Source organism: Carassius gibelio, chromosome A3 (genome assembly GCF_023724105.1).
Source record: "Carassius gibelio isolate Cgi1373 ecotype wild population from Czech Republic chromosome A3, carGib1.2-hapl.c, whole genome shotgun sequence".
Lineage (NCBI taxonomy): Eukaryota > Metazoa > Chordata > Actinopteri > Cypriniformes > Cyprinidae > Carassius > Carassius gibelio.
Window position 1 is genome coordinate 3,967,812 of NC_068373.1, and position 22,309 is coordinate 3,990,120.

General features: G+C 38.9%; 19 pseudogenes; all 19 read left to right on the forward strand.

The window, feature by feature from the left end:
• Positions 1 to 1,129: 1,129 nt before the first annotated feature.
• Positions 1,130 to 1,248, forward strand: LOC127959402 (uncharacterized; annotated as a pseudogene).
• Positions 1,249 to 2,649: 1,401 nt separating this feature from the next.
• LOC127961305 (uncharacterized) lies at positions 2,650 to 2,768 on the forward strand (annotated as a pseudogene).
• Positions 2,769 to 3,137: 369 nt separating this feature from the next.
• Positions 3,138 to 3,256, forward strand: LOC127958319 (uncharacterized; annotated as a pseudogene).
• A 1,269-nt stretch (positions 3,257 to 4,525) lies between these two features.
• Positions 4,526 to 4,644, forward strand: LOC127959406 (uncharacterized; annotated as a pseudogene).
• A 1,274-nt stretch (positions 4,645 to 5,918) lies between these two features.
• LOC127959410 (uncharacterized) lies at positions 5,919 to 6,037 on the forward strand (annotated as a pseudogene).
• A 366-nt stretch (positions 6,038 to 6,403) lies between these two features.
• LOC127958171 (uncharacterized) lies at positions 6,404 to 6,522 on the forward strand (annotated as a pseudogene).
• Positions 6,523 to 8,542: 2,020 nt separating this feature from the next.
• On the forward strand, positions 8,543 to 8,661 carry LOC127958177 (uncharacterized; annotated as a pseudogene).
• A 1,406-nt stretch (positions 8,662 to 10,067) lies between these two features.
• Positions 10,068 to 10,186, forward strand: LOC127963185 (uncharacterized; annotated as a pseudogene).
• Positions 10,187 to 11,453: 1,267 nt separating this feature from the next.
• Positions 11,454 to 11,572, forward strand: LOC127959414 (uncharacterized; annotated as a pseudogene).
• A 371-nt stretch (positions 11,573 to 11,943) lies between these two features.
• LOC127957410 (uncharacterized) lies at positions 11,944 to 12,062 on the forward strand (annotated as a pseudogene).
• A 1,272-nt stretch (positions 12,063 to 13,334) lies between these two features.
• LOC127959421 (uncharacterized) lies at positions 13,335 to 13,453 on the forward strand (annotated as a pseudogene).
• A 1,261-nt stretch (positions 13,454 to 14,714) lies between these two features.
• Positions 14,715 to 14,833, forward strand: LOC127959435 (uncharacterized; annotated as a pseudogene).
• A 371-nt stretch (positions 14,834 to 15,204) lies between these two features.
• Positions 15,205 to 15,323, forward strand: LOC127957414 (uncharacterized; annotated as a pseudogene).
• A 1,259-nt stretch (positions 15,324 to 16,582) lies between these two features.
• Positions 16,583 to 16,701, forward strand: LOC127959442 (uncharacterized; annotated as a pseudogene).
• A 370-nt stretch (positions 16,702 to 17,071) lies between these two features.
• LOC127957418 (uncharacterized) lies at positions 17,072 to 17,190 on the forward strand (annotated as a pseudogene).
• A 1,272-nt stretch (positions 17,191 to 18,462) lies between these two features.
• Positions 18,463 to 18,581, forward strand: LOC127959443 (uncharacterized; annotated as a pseudogene).
• A 1,268-nt stretch (positions 18,582 to 19,849) lies between these two features.
• Positions 19,850 to 19,968, forward strand: LOC127959446 (uncharacterized; annotated as a pseudogene).
• A 370-nt stretch (positions 19,969 to 20,338) lies between these two features.
• On the forward strand, positions 20,339 to 20,457 carry LOC127957423 (uncharacterized; annotated as a pseudogene).
• Positions 20,458 to 21,727: 1,270 nt separating this feature from the next.
• Positions 21,728 to 21,846, forward strand: LOC127962504 (uncharacterized; annotated as a pseudogene).
• Positions 21,847 to 22,309: the final 463 nt, after the last annotated feature.

Genomic DNA, 22,309 nt, shown 5'->3' on the forward strand with positions numbered 1-22,309 from the left:
TTGGAAATGTATTACTAATTATATAATAATCTTAAAAAAAAAGAGCCAATGCCCGATCTCTTAATCTTAGCAGGTATTGGCCTGGTTAGTGCTTGGATGGGAGACCGCCTCGGAATACCAGGTGCTGTAAGCTTTTGGATTTTCATTCCTACTTATATAATGTATGGGCGATTTGATTGGCTGATCTTTAAATAGTCTTCTCTTTGCAGTATCCTTCGCTTGCGACCGTAACAACCTGGCTATGCCTGATCTCGTCTGCTCTCGGAAGCTAAGCAGGTTTGGTCCTGTATAATGTACCGGCGATTAGATTGGCTGATCTTTAAATAGCTCTCTCTTTGCAGCAGTCTTCGCTTATGGCCATTCCACCCTGGCTATGCCAGATCATGTCTGAGCTCGGAAACTAAGCAGGTTTCGGCCTGGTTAGTAATTGGATGGCAGACCCCCTGGTAATACCAGTTGCTTTAAGATTTTTGGAATTTTTTCACAAATTATATAATAATCTTGCAAGAAAAAAAGAAAGGAGTCAATGCCCCATATCTGAATCTTAGCAGGTATGGGCCTGGTTAGTAATTGGATGGGAGACACCCTGGTAATACCAGTTGCTTTAAGATTTTTGGAAATTTTTCACAAATTATATAATAATCTTGCAAAAAAAAAAAAAAAAAGAGTAAATGCCCAATCTTTGAATCTTAGAAGGTATGGAGCTGTTTAGTGCTTGGATGGGAGACCGCCTCGGAATACCAGTTGCTGTAATATTTTTGGAAATTTGTACTAATTATATAATTATCTTGAAACAAAAAGAGTCAATGCCCAATCTTTGAATCTTAGCAGCTATGGACCTGTTTAGTGTTTGGATGGGAGACCGCCTCGGAAAACCAGGTGCTCTAATATTATTGGAAATTCATTACTAATTATATAATAATCTTAAAAAAAAAAAAAAAAAAAAAAAAAAAAGAGTCAATGCCCGATCTCTTAATCTTAGCAGGTATTGGCCTGGTTAGTGCTTGGATGGGAGACCGCCTGGGAATACCAGGTGCTTTAAGCTTTAGGGTTTTCTTTCCTACTTATATAATGTACCGGCGATTAGATTGGCTGATCTTTAAATAGCTCTCTCTTTGCAGCAGTCTTTGCTTATGGCCATACCACCCTGGCTATGCCAGATCATGTCTGAGCTCGGAAGCTAAGCAGGTTTGGGCCTGGTTAGTAATTGGATGGGAGACCCCCTGGTAATACCAGTTGCTCTAAGATTTTTGTAAATTTTTCACAAATTATATAATAATCTTGAAAAAAAAAAGAGTCAATGCCCATTCTTTGAATCTTAGCAGTCATGGACCTGTTTAGTGTCTGGATGGGAGACCGCCTCGGAATACCAGGTGCTCTAATATTATTGGAAATTTATTACTAATTATATAATAATCTTAAAAAAAAGAGCCAATGCCCGATCTCTTAATCTTAGCAGGTATTGGCCTGGTTAGTGCTTGGATGGGAGACCGCCTCGGAATACCAGGTGCTGTAAGCTTTTGGATTTTCATTCCTACTTATATAATGTATGGGCGATTTGATTGGCTGATCTTTAAATAGTCTTCTCTTTGCAGTATCCTTCGCTTGCGACCGTAACAACCTGGCTATGCCTGATCTCGTCTGCTCTCGGAAGCTAAGCAGGTTTGGTCCTGTATAATGTACCGGCGATTAGATTGCTGCAAAGAGAGAGCTATTTAAAGATCAGCCAATCTAATCGCCGGTACATTATACAGGACCAAACCTGCTTAGTTTCCGAGCTCAGACATGATCTGGCATAGCCAGGGTGAAATGGCCATAAGCGAAGACTGCTGCAAAGAGAGAGCTATTTAAAGATCAGCCAGTCTTCACTTATGGCCATTCCACCCTGGCTATGCCAGATCATGTCTGAGCTCGGAAACTAAGCAGGTTTCGGCCTGGTTAGTAATTGGATGGCAGACCCCCTGGTAATACCAGTTGCTTTAAGATTTTTGGAAATTTTTCACAAATTATATAATAATCTTGCAAGAAAAAAAGAAAGGAGTCAATGCCCCATATCTGAATTTTAGCAGGTATGGGCCTGGTTAGTAATTGGATGGGAGACACCCTGGTAATACCAGTCGCTTTAAGATTTTTGGAAATTTTTCACAAATTATATAATAATCTTGCAAAAAACAAAAAAAAAAAGAGTAAATGCCCAATCTTTGAATCTTAGAAGGTATGGACCTGTTTAGTGCTTGGATGGGAGACCGCCTCGGAATACCAGTTGCTGTAATATTTTTGGAAATTTGTACTAATTATATAATTATCTTGAAACAAAAAGAGTCAATGCCCAATCTTTGAATCTTAGCAGCTATGGTCCTGTTTAGTGTTTGGATGGGAGACCGCCTCGGAAAACCAGGTGCTCTAATATTATTGGAAATTCATTACTAATTATATAATAATCTTTAAAAAAAAAAAAAAAAAAAAAAAAAAAAGAGTCAATGCCCGATCTCTTAATCTTAGCAGGTATTGGCCTGGTTAGTGCTTGGATGGGAGACCGCCTGGGAATACCAGGTGCTTTAAGCTTTAGGGTTTTCTTTCCTACTTATATAATGTACCGGCGATTAGATTGGCTGATCTTTAAATAGCTCTCTCTTTGCAGCAGTCTTTGCTTATGGCCATACCACCCTGGCTATGCCAGATCATGTCTGAGCTCGGAAGCTAAGCAGGTTTGGGCCTGGTTAGTAATTGGATGGGAGACCCCATGGTAATACCAGTTGCTCTAAGATTTTTGTAAATTTTTCACAAATTATATAATAATCTTGAAAAAAAAAAGAGTCAATGCTCATTCTTTGAATCTTAGCAGTCATGGACCTGTTTAGTGTCTGGATGGGAGACCGCCTCGGAATACCAGGTGCTCTAATATTATTGGAAATTTATTACTAATTATATAATAATCTTAAAAAAAAAAAAAAAAAAAAAAGAGTCAATGCCCGATCTCTTAATCTTAGCAGGTATTGGCCTGGTTAGTGCTTGGATGGGAGACCGCCTGGGAATAACAGGTGCTTTAAGCTTTAGGGTTTTCTTTCCTACTTATATAATGTACCGGCGATTAGATTGACTGATCTTTAAATAGCTCTCTCTTTGCAGCAGTCTTCGCTTATGGCCATACCACCCTGGCTATGCCAGATCATGTCTGAGCTCGGAAGCTAAGCAGGTTTGGGCCTGGTTAGTAATTGGATGGGAGACCCCTTGGTAATACCAGTTGCTTTAAGATTTTTGTAAATTTTTCACAAATTATATAATAATCTTGAAAAAAAAAAAGAGTGAATGCCCATTCTTTGAATCTTAGCAGTCATTGACCTGTGTAGTGTTTGGATGGGAGACCCCCTGGTAATACCAGGTGCTCTAATATTATTGGAAATGTATTACTAATTATATAATAATCTTAAAAAAAAAGAGCCAATGCCCGATCTCTTAATCTTAGCAGGTATTGGCCTGGTTAGTGCTTGGATGGGAGACCGCCTCGGAATACCAGGTGCTGTAAGCTTTTGGATTTTCATTCCTACTTATATAATGTATGGGCGATTTGATTGGCTGATCTTTAAATAGTCTTCTCTTTGCAGTATCCTTCGCTTGCGACCGTAACAACCTGGCTATGCCTGATCTCGTCTGCTCTCGGAAGCTAAGCAGGTTTGGTCCTGTATAATGTACCGGCGATTAGATTGGCTGATCTTTAAATAGCTCTCTCTTTGCAGCAGTCTTCGCTTATGGCCATTCCACCCTGGCTATGCCAGATCATGTCTGAGCTCGGAAACTAAGCAGGTTTCGGCCTGGTTAGTAATTGGATGGCAGACCCCCTGGTAATACCAGTTGCTTTAAGATTTTTGGAATTTTTTCACAAATTATATAATAATCTTGCAAGAAAAAAAGAAAGGAGTCAATGCCCCATATCTGAATCTTAGCAGGTATGGGCCTGGTTAGTAATTGGATGGGAGACACCCTGGTAATACCAGTTGCTTTAAGATTTTTGGAAATTTTTCACAAATTATATAATAATCTTGCAAAAAAAAAAAAAAAAAGAGTAAATGCCCAATCTTTGAATCTTAGAAGGTATGGAGCTGTTTAGTGCTTGGATGGGAGACCGCCTCGGAATACCAGTTGCTGTAATATTTTTGGAAATTTGTACTAATTATATAATTATCTTGAAACAAAAAGAGTCAATGCCCAATCTTTGAATCTTAGCAGCTATGGACCTGTTTAGTGTTTGGATGGGAGACCGCCTCGGAAAACCAGGTGCTCTAATATTATTGGAAATTCATTACTAATTATATAATAATCTTAAAAAAAAAAAAAAAAAAAAAAAAAAAAGAGTCAATGCCCGATCTCTTAATCTTAGCAGGTATTGGCCTGGTTAGTGCTTGGATGGGAGACCGCCTGGGAATACCAGGTGCTTTAAGCTTTAGGGTTTTCTTTCCTACTTATATAATGTACCGGCGATTAGATTGGCTGATCTTTAAATAGCTCTCTCTTTGCAGCAGTCTTTGCTTATGGCCATACCACCCTGGCTATGCCAGATCATGTCTGAGCTCGGAAGCTAAGCAGGTTTGGGCCTGGTTAGTAATTGGATGGGAGACCCCCTGGTAATACCAGTTGCTCTAAGATTTTTGTAAATTTTTCACAAATTATATAATAATCTTGAAAAAAAAAAGAGTCAATGCCCATTCTTTGAATCTTAGCAGTCATGGACCTGTTTAGTGTCTGGATGGGAGACCGCCTCGGAATACCAGGTGCTCTAATATTATTGGAAATTTATTACTAATTATATAATAATCTTAAAAAAAAGAGCCAATGCCCGATCTCTTAATCTTAGCAGGTATTGGCCTGGTTAGTGCTTGGATGGGAGACCGCCTCGGAATACCAGGTGCTGTAAGCTTTTGGATTTTCATTCCTACTTATATAATGTATGGGCGATTTGATTGGCTGATCTTTAAATAGTCTTCTCTTTGCAGTATCCTTCGCTTGCGACCGTAACAACCTGGCTATGCCTGATCTCGTCTGCTCTCGGAAGCTAAGCAGGTTTGGTCCTGTATAATGTACCGGCGATTAGATTGGCTGATCTTTAAATAGCTCTCTCTTTGCAGCAGTCTTCGCTTATGGCCATTCCACCCTGGCTATGCCAGATCATGTCTGAGCTCGGAAACTAAGCAGGTTTCGGCCTGGTTAGTAATTGGATGGCAGACCCCCTGGTAATACCAGTTGCTTTAAGATTTTTGGAAATTTTTCACAAATTATATAATAATCTTGCAAGAAAAAAAGAAAGGAGTCAATGCCCCATATCTGAATCTTAGCAGGTATGGGCCTGGTTAGTAATTGGATGGGAGACACCCTGGTAATACCAGTTGCTTTAAGATTTTTGGAAATTTTTCACAAATTATATAATAATCTTGCAAAAAAAAAAAAAAAAAAAAGAGTAAATGCCCAATCTTTGAATCTTAGAAGGTATGGACCTGTTTAGTGCTTGGATGGGAGACCGCCTCGGAATACCAGTTGCTGTAATATTTTTGGAAATTTGTACTAATTATATAATTATCTTGAAACAAAAAGAGTCAATGCCCAATCTTTGAATCTTAGCAGCTATGGACCTGTTTAGTGTTTGGATGGGAGACCGCCTCGGAAAACCAGGTGCTCTAATATTATTGGAAATTCATTACTAATTATATAATAATCTTTAAAAAAAAAAAAAAAAAAAAAAAAAAAAAAAGAGTCAATGCCCGATCTCTTAATCTTAGCAGGTATTGGCCTGGTTAGTGCTTGGATGGGAGACCGCCTGGGAATACCAGGTGCTTTAAGCTTTAGGGTTTTCTTTCCTACTTATATAATGTACCGGCGATTAGATTGGCTGATCTTTAAATAGCTCTCTCTTTGCAGCAGTCTTTGCTTATGGCCATACCACCCTGGCTATGCCAGATCATGTCTGAGCTCGGAAGCTAAGCAGGTTTGGGCCTGGTTAGTAATTGGATGGGAGACCCCCTGGTAATACCAGTTGCTCTAAGATTTTTGTAAATTTTTCACAAATTATATAATAATCTTGAAAAAAAAAGAGTCAATGCCCATTCTTTGAATCTTAGCAGTCATGGACCTGTTTAGTGTCTGGATGGGAGACCGCCTCGGAATACCAGGTGCTCTAATATTATTGGAAATTTATTACTAATTATATAATAATCTTAAAAAAAAAAAAAAAAAAAAGAGTCAATGCCCGATCTCTTAATCTTAGCAGGTATTGGCCTGGTTAGTGCTTGGATGGGAGACCGCCTGGGAATAACAGGTGCTTTAAGCTTTAGGGTTTTCTTTCCTACTTATATAATGTACCGGCGATTAGATTGACTGATCTTTAAATAGCTCTCTCTTTGCAGCAGTCTTCGCTTATGGCCATACCACCCTGGCTATGCCAGATCATGTCTGAGCTCGGAAGCTAAGCAGGTTTGGGCCTGGTTAGTAATTGGATGGGAGACCCCCTGGTAATACCTGTTGCTTTAAGATTTTTGTAAATTTTTCACAAATTATATAATAATCTTGAAAAAAAAAAGAGTGAATGCCCATTCTTTGAATCTTAGCAGTCATTGACCTGTGTAGTGTTTGGATGGGAGACCCCCTGGTAATACCAGGTGCTCTAATATTATTGGAAATGTATTACTAATTATATAATAATCTTAAAAAAAAAGAGCCAATGCCCGATCTCTTAATCTTAGCAGGTATTGGCCTGGTTAGTGCTTGGATGGGAGACCGCCTCGGAATACCAGGTGCTGTAAGCTTTTGGATTTTCATTCCTACTTATATAATGTATGGGCGATTTGATTGGCTGATCTTTAAATAGTCTTCTCTTTGCAGTATCCTTCGCTTGCGACCGTAACAACCTGGCTATGCCTGATCTCGTCTGCTCTCGGAAGCTAAGCAGGTTTGGTCCTGTATAATGTACCGGCGATTAGATTGGCTGATCTTTAAATAGCTCTCTCTTTGCAACAGTCTTCGCTTATGGCCATTCCACCCTGGCTATGCCAGATCATGTCTGAGCTCGGAAACTAAGCAGGTTTCGGCCTGGTTAGTAATTGGATGGCAGACCCCCTGGTAATACCAGTTGCTTTAAGATTTTTGGAATTTTTTTACAAATTATATAATAATCTTGCAAGAAAAAAAGAAAGGAGTCAATGCCCCATATCTGAATCTTAGCAGGTATGGGCCTGGTTAGTAATTGGATGGGAGACCCCCTGGTAATACCTGTTGCTTTAAGATTTTTGTAAATTTTTCACAAATTATATAATAATCTTGAAAAAAAAAAGAGTGAATGCCCATTCTTTGAATCTTAGCAGTCATTGACCTGTGTAGTGTTTGGATGGGAGACCCCCTGGTAATACCAGGTGCTCTAATATTATTGGAAATGTATTACTAATTATATAATAATCTTAAAAAAAAAGAGCCAATGCCCGATCTCTTAATCTTAGCAGGTATTGGCCTGGTAAGTGCTTGGATGGGAGACCGCCTCGGAATACCAGGTGCTGTAAGCTTTTGGATTTTCATTCCTACTTATATAATGTATGGGCGATTTGATTGGCTGATCTTTAAATAGTCTTCTCTTTGCAGTATCCTTCGCTTGCGACCGTAACAACCTGGCTATGCCTGATCTCGTCTGCTCTCGGAAGCTAAGCAGGTTTGGTCCTGTATAATGTACCGGCGATTAGATTGGCTGATCTTTAAATAGCTCTCTCTTTGAAACAGTCTTCGCTTATGGCCATTCCACCCTGGCTATGCCAGATCATGTCTGAGCTCGGAAACTAAGCAGGTTTCGGCCTGGTTAGTAATTGGATGGCAGACCCCCTGGTAATACCAGTTGCTTTAAGATTTTTGGAATTTTTTTACAAATTATATAATAATCTTGCAAGAAAAAAACAAAGGAGTCAATGCCCCATATCTGAATCTTAGCAGGTAGGGGCCTGGTTAGTAATTGGATGGGAGACACCCTGGTAATACCAGTTGCTTTAAGATTTTTGGAAATTTTTCACAAATTATATAATAATCTTGCAAAAAAAAAAAAAAAAGAGTAAATGCCCAATCTTTGAATCTTAGAAGGTATGGACCTGTTTAGTGCTTGGATGGGAGACCGCCTCGGAATACCAGTTGCTGTAATATTTTTGGAAATTTGTACTAATTATATAATTATCTTGAAACAAAAAGAGTCAATGCCCAATCTTTGAATCTTAGCAGCTATGGACCTGTTTAGTGTTTGGATGGGAGACCGCCTCGGAAAACCAGGTGCTCTAATATTATTGGAAATTCATTACTAATTATATAATAATCTTTAAAAAAAAAAAAAAAAAAAAAAAAAAAAAAGAGTCAATGCCCGATCTCTTAATCTTAGCAGGTATTGGCCTGGTTAGTGCTTGGATGGGAGACCGCCTGGGAATACCAGGTGCTTTAAGCTTTAGGGTTTTCTTTCCTACTTATATAATGTACCGGCGATTAGATTGGCTGATCTTTAAATAGCTCTCTCTTTGCAGCAGTCTTCGCTTATGGCCATACCACCCTGGCTATGCCAGATCATGTCTGAGCTCGGAAGCTAAGCAGGTTTGGGCCTGGTTAGTAATTGGATGGGAGACCCCCTGGTAATACCTGTTGCTTTAAGATTTTTGTAAATTTTTCACAAATTATATAATAATCTTGAAAAAAAAAAGAGTGAATGCCCATTCTTTGAATCTTAGCAGTCATTGACCTGTGTAGTGTTTGGATGGGAGACCCCCTGGTAATACCAGGTGCTCTAATATTATTGGAAATGTATTACTAATTATATAATAATCTTAAAAAAAAAGAGCCAATGCCCGATCTCTTAATCTTAGCAGGTATTGGCCTGGTTAGTGCTTGGATGGGAGACCTCCTCGGAATACCAGGTGCTGTAAGCTTTTGGATTTTCATTCCTACTTATATAATGTATGGGCGATTTGATTGGCTGATCTTTAAATAGTCTTCTCTTTGCAGTATCCTTCGCTTGCGACCGTAACAACCTGGCTATGCCTGATCTCGTCTGCTCTCGGAAGCTAAGCAGGTTTGGTCCTGTATAATGTACCGGCGATTAGATTGGCTGATCTTTAAATAGCTCTCTCTTTGCAGCAGTCTTCGCTTATGGCCATTCCACCCTGGCTATGCCAGATCATGTCTGAGCTCGGAAACTAAGCAGGTTTCGGCCTGGTTAGTAATTGGATGGCAGACCCCCTGGTAATACCAGTTGCTTTAAGATTTTTGGAATTTTTTCACAAATTATATAATAATCTTGCAAGAAAAAAAGAAAGGAGTCAATGCCCCATATCTGAATCTTAGCAGGTATGGGCCTGGTTAGTAATTGGATGGGAGACACCCTGGTAATACCAGTTGCTTTAAGATTTTTGGAAATTTTTCACAAATTATATAATAATCTTGAAAAAAAAAAAAAGTCAATGCCCGATCTCTGAATAATAGCAGGTTTTGCCTGGTTAGTACTTGGATGGAAGACGGCCGGGAAATACCAGTTGCTGTAATATTTTTGGCAATTTTTACTAATTACATAATAATCTTGCAAAAAAAAAAAAAAAAAGAGTAAATGCCCAATCTTTGAATCTTAGGAGGTATGGACCTGTTTAGTGCTTGGATGGGAGACCGCCTCGGAATACCAGTTGCTGTAATATTTTTGGAAATTTGTACTAATTATATAATTATCTTGAAACAAAAAGAGTCAATGCCCAATCTTTGAATCTTAGCAGCTATGGACCTGTTTAGTGTTTGGATGGGAGACCGCCTCGGAAAACCAGGTGCTCTAATATTATTGGAAATTCATTACTAATTATATAATAATCTTTAAAAAAAAAAAAAAAAAAAAAAAAAAAAAGAGTCAATGCCCGATCTCTTAATCTTAGCAGGTATTGGCCTGGTTAGTGCTTGGATGGGAGACCGCCTGGGAATACCAGGTGCTTTAAGCTTTAGGGTTTTCTTTCCTACTTATATAATGTACCGGCGATTAGATTGGCTGATCTTTAAATAGCTCTCTCTTTGCAGCAGTCTTTGCTTATGGCCATACCACCCTGGCTATGCAAGATCATGTCTGAGCTCGGAAGCTAAGCAGGTTTGGGCCTGGTTAGTAATTGGATGGGAGACCCCCTGGTAATACCAGTTGCTCTAAGATTTTTGTAAATTTTTCACAAATTATATAATAATCTTGAAAAAAAAAAGAGTCAATGCCCATTCTTTGAATCTTAGCAGTCATGGACCTGTTTAGTGTCTGGATGGGAGACCGCCTCGGAATACCAGGTGCTCTAATATTATTGGAAATTTATTACTAATTATATAATAATCTTAAAAAAAAGAGCCAATGCCCGATCTCTTAATCTTAGCAGGTATTGGCCTGGTTAGTGCTTGGATGGGAGACCGCCTCGGAATACCAGGTGCTGTAAGCTTTTGGATTTTCATTCCTACTTATATAATGTATGGGCGATTTGATTGGCTGATCTTTAAATAGTCTTCTCTTTGCAGTATCCTTCGCTTGCGACCGTAACAACCTGGCTATGCCTGATCTCGTCTGCTCTCGGAAGCTAAGCAGGTTTGGTCCTGTATAATGTACCGGCGATTAGATTGGCTGATCTTTAAATAGCTCTCTCTTTGCAGCAGTCTTCGCTTATGGCCATTCCACCCTGGCTATGCCAGATCATGTCTGAGCTCGGAAACTAAGCAGGTTTCGGCCTGGTTAGTAATTGGATGGCAGACCCCCTGGTAATACCAGTTGCTTTAAGATTTTTGGAAATTTTTCACAAATTATATAATAATCTTGCAAGAAAAAAAGAAAGGAGTCAATGCCCCATATCTGAATCTTAGCAGGTATGGGCCTGGTTAGTAATTGGATGGGAGACACCCTGGTAATACCAGTTGCTTTAAGATTTTTGGAAATTTTTCACAAATTATATAATAATCTTGCAAAAAAAAAAAAAAAAGAGTAAATGCCCAATCTTTGAATCTTAGAAGGTATGGACCTGTTTAGTGCTTGGATGGGAGACCGCCTCGGAATACCAGTTGCTGTAATATTTTTGGAAATTTGTACTAATTATATAATTATCTTGAAACAAAAAGAGTCAATGCCCAATCTTTGAATCTTAGCAGCTATGGACCTGTTTAGTGTTTGGATGGGAGACCGCCTCGGAAAACCAGGTGCTCTAATATTATTGGAAATTCATTACTAATTATATAATAATCTTTAAAAAAAAAAAAAAAAAAAAAAAAAAAAGAGTCAATGCCCGATCTCTTAATCTTAGCAGGTATTGGCCTGGTTAGTGCTTGGATGGGAGACCGCCTGGGAATACCAGGTGCTTTAAGCTTTAGGGTTTTCTTTCCTACTTATATAATGTACCGGCGATTAGATTGGCTGATCTTTAAATAGCTCTCTCTTTGCAGCAGTCTTTGCTTATGGCCATACCACCCTGGCTATGCCAGATCATGTCTGAGCTCGGAAGCTAAGCAGGTTTGGGCCTGGTTAGTAATTGGATGGGAGACCCCCTGGTAATACCAGTTGCTCTAAGATTTTTGTAAATTTTTCACAAATTATATAATAATCTTGAAAAAAAAAAGAGTCAATGCTCATTCTTTGAATCTTAGCAGTCATGGACCTGTTTAGTGTCTGGATGGGAGACCGCCTCGGAATACCAGGTGCTCTAATATTATTGGAAATTTATTACTAATTATATAATAATCTAAAAAAAAAAAAAAAAAAAAAAAAAGAGTCAATGCCCGATCTCTTAATCTTAGCAGGTATTGGCCTGGTTAGTGCTTGGATGGGAGACCGCCTGGGAATAACAGGTGCTTTAAGCTTTAGGGTTTTCTTTCCTACTTATATAATGTACCGGCGATTAGATTGACTGATCTTTAAATAGCTCTCTCTTTGCAGCAGTCTTCGCTTATGGCCATACCACCCTGGCTATGCCAGATCATGTCTGAGCTCGGAAGCTAAGCAGGTTTGGGCCTGGTTAGTAATTGGATGGGAGACCCCCTGGTAATACCAGTTGCTTTAAGATTTTTGTAAATTTTTCACAAATTATATAATAATCTTGAAAAAAAAAAGAGTGAATGCCCATTCTTTGAATCTTAGCAGTCATTGACCTGTGTAGTGTTTGGATGGGAGACCCCCTGGTAAAACCAGGTGCTCTAATATTATTGGAAATGTATTACTAATTATATAATAATCTTAAAAAAAAAGAGCCAATGCCCGATCTCTTAATCTTAGCAGGTATTGGCCTGGTTAGTGCTTGGATGGGAGACCGCCTCGGAATACCAGGTGCTGTAAGCTTTTGGATTTTCATTCCTACTTATATAATGTATGGGCGATTTGATTGGCTGATCTTTAAATAGTCTTCTCTTTGCAGTATCCTTCGCTTGCGACCGTAACAACCTGGCTATGCCTGATCTCGTCTGCTCTCGGACGCTAAGCAGGTTTGGTCCTGTATAATGTACCGGCGATTAGATTGGCTGATCTTTAAATAGCTCTCTCTTTGCAGCAGTCTTCGCTTATGGCCATTCCACCCTGGCTATGCCAGATCATGTCTGAGCTCGGAAACTAAGCAGGTTTCGGCCTGGTTAGTAATTGGATGGCAGACCCCCTGGTAATACCAGTTGCTTTAAGATTTTTGGAATTTTTTCACAAATTATATAATAATCTTGCAAGAAAAAAAGAAAGGAGTCAATGCCCCATATCTGAATCTTAGCAGGTATGGGCCTGGTTAGTAATTGGATGGGAGACACCCTGGTAATACCAGTTGCTTTAAGATTTTTGGAAATTTTTCACAAATTATATAATAATCTTGCAAAAAAAAAAAAAAAAAGAGTAAATGCCCAATCTTTGAATCTTAGAAGGTATGGACCTGTTTAGTGCTTGGATGGGAGACCGCCTCGGAATACCAGTTGCTGTAATATTTTTGGAAATTTGTACTAATTATATAATTATCTTGAAACAAAAAGAGTCAATGCCCAATCTTTGAATCTTAGCAGCTATGGACCTGTTTAGTGTTTGGATGGGAGACCGCCTCGGAAAACCAGGTGCTCTAATATTATTGGAAATTCATTACTAATTATATAATAATCTTTAAAAAAAAAAAAAAAAAAAAAAAAAAAAAAAGAGTCAATGCCCGATCTCTTAATCTTAGCAGGTATTGGCCTGGTTAGTGCTTGGATGGGAGACCGCCTGGGAATACCAGGTGCTTTAAGCTTTAGGGTTTTCTTTCCTACTTATATAATGTACCGGCGATTAGATTGGCTGATCTTTAAATAGCTCTCTCTTTGCAGCAGTCTTTGCTTATGGCCATACCACCCTGGCTATGCCAGATCATGTCTGAGCTCGGAAGCTAAGCAGGTTTGGGCCTGGTTAGTAATTGGATGGGAGACCCCCTGGTAATACCAGTTGCTCTAAGATTTTTGTAAATTTTTCACAAATTATATAATAATCTTGAAAAAAAAAGAGTCAATGCCCATTCTTTGAATCTTAGCAGTCATGGACCTGTTTAGTGTCTGGATGGGAGACCGCCTCGGAATACCAGGTGCTCTAATATTATTGGAAATTTATTACTAATTATATAATAATCTTAAAAAAAAGAGCCAATGCCCGATCTCTTAATCTTAGCAGGTATTGGCCTGGTTAGTGCTTGGATGGGAGACCGCCTCGGAATACCAGGTGCTGTAAGCTTTTGGATTTTCATTCCTACTTATATAATGTATGGGCGATTTGATTGGCTGATCTTTAAATAGTCTTCTCTTTGCAGTATCCTTCGCTTGCGACCGTAACAACCTGGCTATGCCTGATCTCGTCTGCTCTCGGAAGCTAAGCAGGTTTGGTCCTGTATAATGTACCGGCGATTAGATTGGCTGATCTTTAAATAGCTCTCTCTTTGCAGCAGTCTTCGCTTATGGCCATTCCACCCTGGCTATGCCAGATCATGTCTGAGCTCGGAAACTAAGCAGGTTTCGGCCTGGTTAGTAATTGGATGGCAGACCCCCTGGTAATACCAGTTGCTTTAAGATTTTTGGAAAATTTTCACAAATTATATAATAATCTTGCAAGAAAAAAAGAAAGGAGTCAATGCCCCATATCTGAATCTTAGCAGGTATGGGCCTGGTTAGTAATTGGATGGGAGACACCCTGGTAATACCAGTTGCTTTAAGATTTTTGGAAATTTTTCACAAATTATATAATAATCTTGCAAAAAAAAGAGTAAATGCCCAATCTTTGAATCTTAGAAGGTATGGACCTGTTTAGTGCTTGGATGGGAGACCGCCTCGGAATACCAGTTGCTGTAATATTTTTGGAAATTTGTACTAATTATATAATTATCTTGAAACAAAAAGAGTCAATGCCCAATCTTTGAATCTTAGCAGCTATGGACCTGTTTAGTGTTTGGATGGGAGACCGCCTCGGAAAACCAGGTGCTCTAATATTATTGGAAATTCATTACTAATTATATAATAATCTTTAAAAAAAAAAAAAAAAAAAAAAAAAAAAAAAGAGTCAATGCCCGATCTCTTAATCTTAGCAGGTATTGGCCTGGTTAGTGCTTGGATGGGAGACCGCCTGGGAATACCAGGTGCTTTAAGCTTTAGGGTTTTCTTTCCTACTTATATAATGTACCGGCGATTAGATTGGCTGATCTTTAAATAGCTCTCTCTTTGCAGCAGTCTTTGCTTATGGCCATACCACCCTGGCTATGCCAGATCATGTCTGAGCTCGGAAGCTAAGCAGGTTTGGGCCTGGTTAGTAATTGGATGGGAGACCCCCTGGTAATACCAGTTGCTCTAAGATTTTTGTAAATTTTTCACAAATTATATAATAATCTTGAAAAAAAAAAGAGTCAATGCTCATTCTTTGAATCTTAGCAGTCATGGACCTGTTTAGTGTCTGGATGGGAGACCGCCTCGGAATACCAGGTGCTCTAATATTATTGGAAATTTATTACTAATTATATAATAATCTTAAAAAAAAAAAAAAAAAAAAAAAAGAGTCAATGCCCGATCTCTTAATCTTAGCAGGTATTGGCCTGGTTAGTGCTTGGATGGGAGACCGCCTGGGAATAACAGGTGCTTTAAGCTTTAGGGTTTTCTTTCCTACTTATATAATGTACCGGCGATTAGATTGACTGATCTTTAAATAGCTCTCTCTTTGCAGCAGTCTTCGCTTATGGCCATACCACCCTGGCTATGCCAGATCATGTCTGAGCTCGGAAGCTAAGCAGGTTTGGGCCTGGTTAGTAATTGGATGGGAGACCCCCTGGTAATACCAGTTGCTTTAAGATTTTTGTAAATTTTTCACAAATTATATAATAATCTTGAAAAAAAAAAGAGTGAATGCCCATTCTTTGAATCTTAGCAGTCATTGACCTGTGTAGTGTTTGGATGGGAGACCCCCTGGTAATACCAGGTGCTCTAATATTATTGGAAATGTATTACTAATTATATAATAATCTTAAAAAAAAAGAGCCAATGCCCGATCTCTTAATCTTAGCAGGTATTGGCCTGGTTAGTGCTTGGATGGGAGACCGCCTCGGAATACCAGGTGCTGTAAGCTTTTGGATTTTCATTCCTACTTATATAATGTATGGGCGATTTGATTGGCTGATCTTTAAATAGTCTTCTCTTTGCAGTATCCTTCGCTTGCGACCGTAACAACCTGGCTATGCCTGATCTCGTCTGCTCTCGGAAGCTAAGCAGGTTTGGTCCTGTATAATGTACCGGCGATTAGATTGGCTGATCTTTAAATAGCTCTCTCTTTGCAGCAGTCTTCGCTTATGGCCATTCCACCCTGGCTATGCCAGATCATGTCTGAGCTCGGAAACTAAGCAGGTTTCGGCCTGGTTAGTAATTGGATGGCAGACCCCCTGGTAATACCAGTTGCTTTAAGATTTTTGGAAATTTTTCACAAATTATATAATAATCTTGCAAGAAAAAAAGAAAGGAGTCAATGCCCCATATCTGAATCTTAGCAGGTATGGGCCTGGTTAGTAATTGGATGGGAGACACCCTGGTAATACCAGTTGCTTTAAGATTTTTGGAAATTTTTCACAAATTATATAATAATCTTGCAAAAAAAAGAGTAAATGCCCAATCTTTGAATCTTAGAAGGTATGGACCTGTTTAGTGCTTGGATGGGAGACCGCCTCGGAATACCAGTTGCTGTAATATTTTTGGAAATTTGTACTAATTATATAATTATCTTGAAACAAAAAGAGTCAATGCCCAATCTTTGAATCTTAGCAGCTATGGACCTGTTTAGTGTTTGGATGGGAGACCGCCTCGGAAAACCAGGTGCTCTAATATTATTGGAAATTCATTACTAATTATATAATAATCTTTAAAAAAAAAAAAAAAAAAAAAAAAAAAGAGTCAATGCCCGATCTCTTAATCTTAGCAGGTATTGGCCTGGTTAGTGCTTGGATGGGAGACCGCCTGGGAATACCAGGTGCTTTAAGCTTTAGGGTTTTCTTTCCTACTTATATAATGTACCGGCGATTAGATTGGCTGATCTTTAAATAGCTCTCTCTTTGCAGCAGTCTTTGCTTATGGCCATACCACCCTGGCTATGCCAGATCATGTCTGAGCTCGGAAGCTAAGCAGGTTTGGGCCTGGTTAGTAATTGGATGGGAGACCCCCTGGTAATACCAGTTGCTCTAAGATTTTTGTAAATTTTTCACAAATTATATAATAATCTTGAAAAAAAAAAGAGTCAATGCTCATTCTTTGAATCTTAGCAGTCATGGACCTGTTTAGTGTCTGGATGGGAGACCGCCTCGGAATACCAGGTGCTCTAATATTATTGGAAATTTATTACTAATTATATAATAATCTTAAAAAAAAAAAAAAAAAAAAAAAGAGTCAATGCCCGATCTCTTAATCTTAGCAGGTATTGGCCTGGTTAGTGCTTGGATGGGAGACCGCCTGGGAATAACAGGTGCTTTAAGCTTTAGGGTTTTCTTTCCTACTTATATAATGTACCGGCGATTAGATTGACTGATCTTTAAATAGCTCTCTCTTTGCAGCAGTCTTCGCTTATGGCCATACCACCCTGGCTATGCCAGATCATGTCTGAGCTCGGAAGCTAAGCAGGTTTGGGCCTGGTTAGTAATTGGATGGGAGACCCCCTGGTAATACCAGTTGCTTTAAGATTTTTGTAAATTTTTCACAAATTATATAATAATCTTGAAAAAAAAAAGAGTGAATGCCCATTCTTTGAATCTTAGCAGTCATTGACCTGTGTAGTGTTTGGATGGGAGACCCCCTGGTAATACCAGGTGCTCTAATATTATTGGAAATGTATTACTAATTATATAATAATCTTAAAAAAAAAGAGCCAATGCCCGATCTCTTAATCTTAGCAGGTATTGGCCTGGTTAGTGCTTGGATGGGAGACCGCCTCGGAATACCAGGTGCTGTAAGCTTTTGGATTTTCATTCCTACTTATATAATGTATGGGCGATTTGATTGGCTGATCTTTAAATAGTCTTCTCTTTGCAGTATCCTTCGCTTGCGACCGTAACAACCTGGCTATGCCTGATCTCGTCTGCTCTCGGAAGCTAAGCAGGTTTGGTCCTGTATAATGTACCGGCGATTAGATTGGCTGATCTTTAAATAGCTCTCTCTTTGCAGCAGTCTTCGCTTATGGCCATTCCACCCTGGCTATGCCAGATCATGTCTGAGCTCGGAAACTAAGCAGGTTTCGGCCTGGTTAGTAATTGGATGGCAGACCCCCTGGTAATACCAGTTGCTTTAAGATTTTTGGAATTTTTTCACAAATTATATAATAATCTTGCAAGAAAAAAAGAAAGGAGTCAATGCCCCATATCTGAATCTTAGCAGGTATGGGCCTGGTTAGTAATTGGATGGGAGACACCCTGGTAATACCAGTTGCTTTAATATTTTTGGAAATTTTTCACAAATTATATAATAATCTTGCAAAAAAAAAAAAAAAAAAGAGTAAATGCCCAATCTTTGAATCTTAGAAGGTATGGACCTGTTTAGTGCTTGGATGGGAGACCGCCTCGGAATACCAGTTGCTGTAATATTTTTGGAAATTTGTACTAATTATATAATTATCTTGAAACAAAAAGAGTCAATGCCCAATCTTTGAATCTTAGCAGCTATGGACCTGTTTAGTGTTTGGATGGGAGACCGCCTCGGAAAACCAGGTGCTCTAATATTATTGGAAATTCATTACTAATTATATAATAATCTTAAAAAAAAAAAAAAAAAAAAAAAAAAAAAAAGAGTCAATGCCCGATCTCTTAATCTTAGCAGGTATTGGCCTGGTTAGTGCTTGGATGGGAGACCGCCTGGGAATACCAGGTGCTTTAAGCTTTAGGGTTTTCTTTCCTACTTATATAATGTACCGGCGATTAGATTGGCTGATCTTTAAATAGCTCTCTCTTTGCAGCAGTCTTTGCTTATGGCCATACCACCCTGGCTATGCCAGATCATGTCTGAGCTCGGAAGCTAAGCAGGTTTGGGCCTGGTTAGTAATTGGATGGGAGACCCCCTGGTAATACCAGTTGCTCTAAGATTTTTGTAAATTTTTCACAAATTATATAATAATCTTGAAAAAAAAAAGAGTCAATGCCCATTCTTTGAATCTTAGCAGTCATGGACCTGTTTAGTGTCTGGATGGGAGACCGCCTCGGAATACCAGGTGCTCTAATATTATTGGAAATTTATTACTAATTATATAATAATCTTAAAAAAAAGAGCCAATGCCCGATCTCTTAATCTTAGCAGGTATTGGCCTGGTTAGTGCTTGGATGGGAGACCGCCTCGGAATACCAGGTGCTGTAAGCTTTTGGATTTTCATTCCTACTTATATAATGTATGGGCGATTTGATTGGCTGATCTTTAAATAGTCTTCTCTTTGCAGTATCCTTCGCTTGCGACCGTAACAACCTGGCTATGCCTGATCTCGTCTGCTCTCGGAAGCTAAGCAGGTTTGGTCCTGTATAATGTACCGGCGATTAGATTGGCTGATCTTTAAATAGCTCTCTCTTTGCAGCAGTCTTCGCTTATGGCCATTCCACCCTGGCTATGCCAGATCATGTCTGAGCTCGGAAACTAAGCAGGTTTCGGCCTGGTTAGTAATTGGATGGCAGACCCCCTGGTAATACCAGTTGCTTTAAGATTTTTGGAAATTTTTCACAAATTATATAATAATCTTGCAAGAAAAAAAGAAAGGAGTCAATGCCCCATATCTGAATCTTAGCAGGTATGGGCCTGGTTAGTAATTGGATGGGAGACACCCTGGTAATACCAGTTGCTTTAAGATTTTTGGAAATTTTTCACAAATTATATAATAATCTTGCAAAAAAAAAAAAAAAAAGAGTAAATGCCCAATCTTTGAATCTTAGAAGGTATGGACCTGTTTAGTGCTTGGATGGGAGACCGCCTCGGAATACCAGTTGCTGTAATATTTTTGGAAATTTGTACTAATTATATAATTATCTTGAAACAAAAAGAGTCAATGCCCAATCTTTGAATCTTAGCAGCTATGGACCTGTTTAGTGTTTGGATGGGAGACCGCCTCGGAAAACCAGGTGCTCTAATATTATTGGAAATTCATTACTAATTATATAATAATCTTTAAAAAAAAAAAAAAAAAAAAAAAAAAAAGAGTCAATGCCCGATCTCTTAATCTTAGCAGGTATTGGCCTGGTTAGTGCTTGGATGGGAGACCGCCTGGGAATACCAGGTGCTTTAAGCTTTAGGGTTTTCTTTCCTACTTATATAATGTACCGGCGATTAGATTGGCTGATCTTTAAATAGCTCTCTCTTTGCAGCAGTCTTTGCTTATGGCCATACCACCCTGGCTATGCCAGATCATGTCTGAGCTCGGAAGCTAAGCAGGTTTGGGCCTGGTTAGTAATTGGATGGGAGACCCCCTGGTAATACCAGTTGCTCTAAGATTTTTGTAAATTTTTCACAAATTATATAATAATCTTGAAAAAAAAAAGAGTCAATGCTCATTCTTTGAATCTTAGCAGTCATGGACCTGTTTAGTGTCTGGATGGGAGACCGCCTCGGAATACCAGGTGCTCTAATATTATTGGAAATTTATTACTAATTATATAATAATCTAAAAAAAAAAAAAAAAAAAAAAAAGAGTCAATGCCCGATCTCTTAATCTTAGCAGGTATTGGCCTGGTTAGTGCTTGGATGGGAGACCGCCTGGGAATAACAGGTGCTTTAAGCTTTAGGGTTTTCTTTCCTACTTATATAATGTACCGGCGATTAGATTGACTGATCTTTAAATAGCTCTCTCTTTGCAGCAGTCTTCGCTTATGGCCATACCACCCTGGCTATGCCAGATCATGTCTGAGCTCGGAAGCTAAGCAGGTTTGGGCCTGGTTAGTAATTGGATGGGAGACCCCCTGGTAATACCAGTTGCTTTAAGATTTTTGTAAATTTTTCACAAATTATATAATAATCTTGAAAAAAAAAAGAGTGAATGCCCATTCTTTGAATCTTAGCAGTCATTGACCTGTGTAGTGTTTGGATGGGAGACCCCCTGGTAAAACCAGGTGCTCTAATATTATTGGAAATGTATTACTAATTATATAATAATCTTAAAAAAAAAGAGCCAATGCCCGATCTCTTAATCTTAGCAGGTATTGGCCTGGTTAGTGCTTGGATGGGAGACCGCCTCGGAATACCAGGTGCTGTAAGCTTTTGGATTTTCATTCCTACTTATATAATGTATGGGCGATTTGATTGGCTGATCTTTAAATAGTCTTCTCTTTGCAGTATCCTTCGCTTGCGACCGTAACAACCTGGCTATGCCTGATCTCGTCTGCTCTCGGAAGCTAAGCAGGTTTGGTCCTGTATAATGTACCGGCGATTAGATTGGCTGATCTTTAAATAGCTCTCTCTTTGCAGCAGTCTTCGCTTATGGCCATTCCACCCTGGCTATGCCAGATCATGTCTGAGCTCGGAAACTAAGCAGGTTTCGGCCTGGTTAGTAATTGGATGGCAGACCCCCTGGTAATACCAGTTGCTTTAAGATTTTTGGAATTTTTTCACAAATTATATAATAATCTTGCAAGAAAAAAAGAAAGGAGTCAATGCCCCATATCTGAATCTTAGCAGGTATGGGCCTGGTTAGTAATTGGATGGGAGACACCCTGGTAATACCAGTTGCTTTAAGATTTTTGGAAATTTTTCACAAATTATATAATAATCTTGCAAAAAAAAAAAAAAAAAGAGTAAATGCCCAATCTTTGAATCTTAGAAGGTATGGACCTGTTTAGTGCTTGGATGGGAGACCGCCTCGGAATACCAGTTGCTGTAATATTTTTGGAAATTTGTACTAATTATATAATTATCTTGAAACAAAAAGAGTCAATGCCCAATCTTTGAATCTTAGCAGCTATGGACCTGTTTAGTGTTTGGATGGGAGACCGCCTCGGAAAACCAGGTGCTCTAATATTATTGGAAATTCATTACTAATTATATAATAATCTTAAAAAAAAAAAAAAAAAAAAAAAAAAAAAAGAGTCAATGCCCGATCTCTTAATCTTAGCAGGTATTGGCCTGGTTAGTGCTTGGATGGGAGACCGCCTGGGAATACCAGGTGCTTTAAGCTTTAGGGTTTTCTTTCCTACTTATATAATGTACCGGCGATTAGATTGGCTGATCTTTAAATAGCTCTCTCTTTGCAGCAGTCTTCGCTTATGGCCATTCCACCCTGGCTATGCCAGATCATGTCTGAGCTCGGAAGCTAAGCAGGTTTGGGCCTGGTTAGTAATTGGATGGGAGACCCCCTGGTAATACCAGTTGCTCTAAGATTTTTGTAAATTTTTCACAAATTATATAATAATCTTGAAAAAAAAAAGAGTCAATGCCCATTCTTTGAATCTTAGCAGTCATGGACCTGTTTAGTGTCTGGATGGGAGACCGCCTCGGAATACCAGGTGCTCTAATATTATTGGAAATTTATTACTAATTATATAATAATCTTAAAAAAAAGAGCCAATGCCCGATCTCTTAATCTTAGCAGGTATTGGCCTGGTTAGTGCTTGGATGGGAGACCGCCTCGGAATACCAGGTGCTGTAAGCTTTTGGATTTTCATTCCTACTTATATAATGTATGGGCGATTTGATTGGCTGATCTTTAAATAGTCTTCTCTTTGCAGTATCCTTCGCTTGCGACCGTAACAACCTGGCTATGCCTGATCTCGTCTGCTCTCGGAAGCTAAGCAGGTTTGGTCCTGTATAATGTACCGGCGATTAGATTGGCTGATCTTTAAAT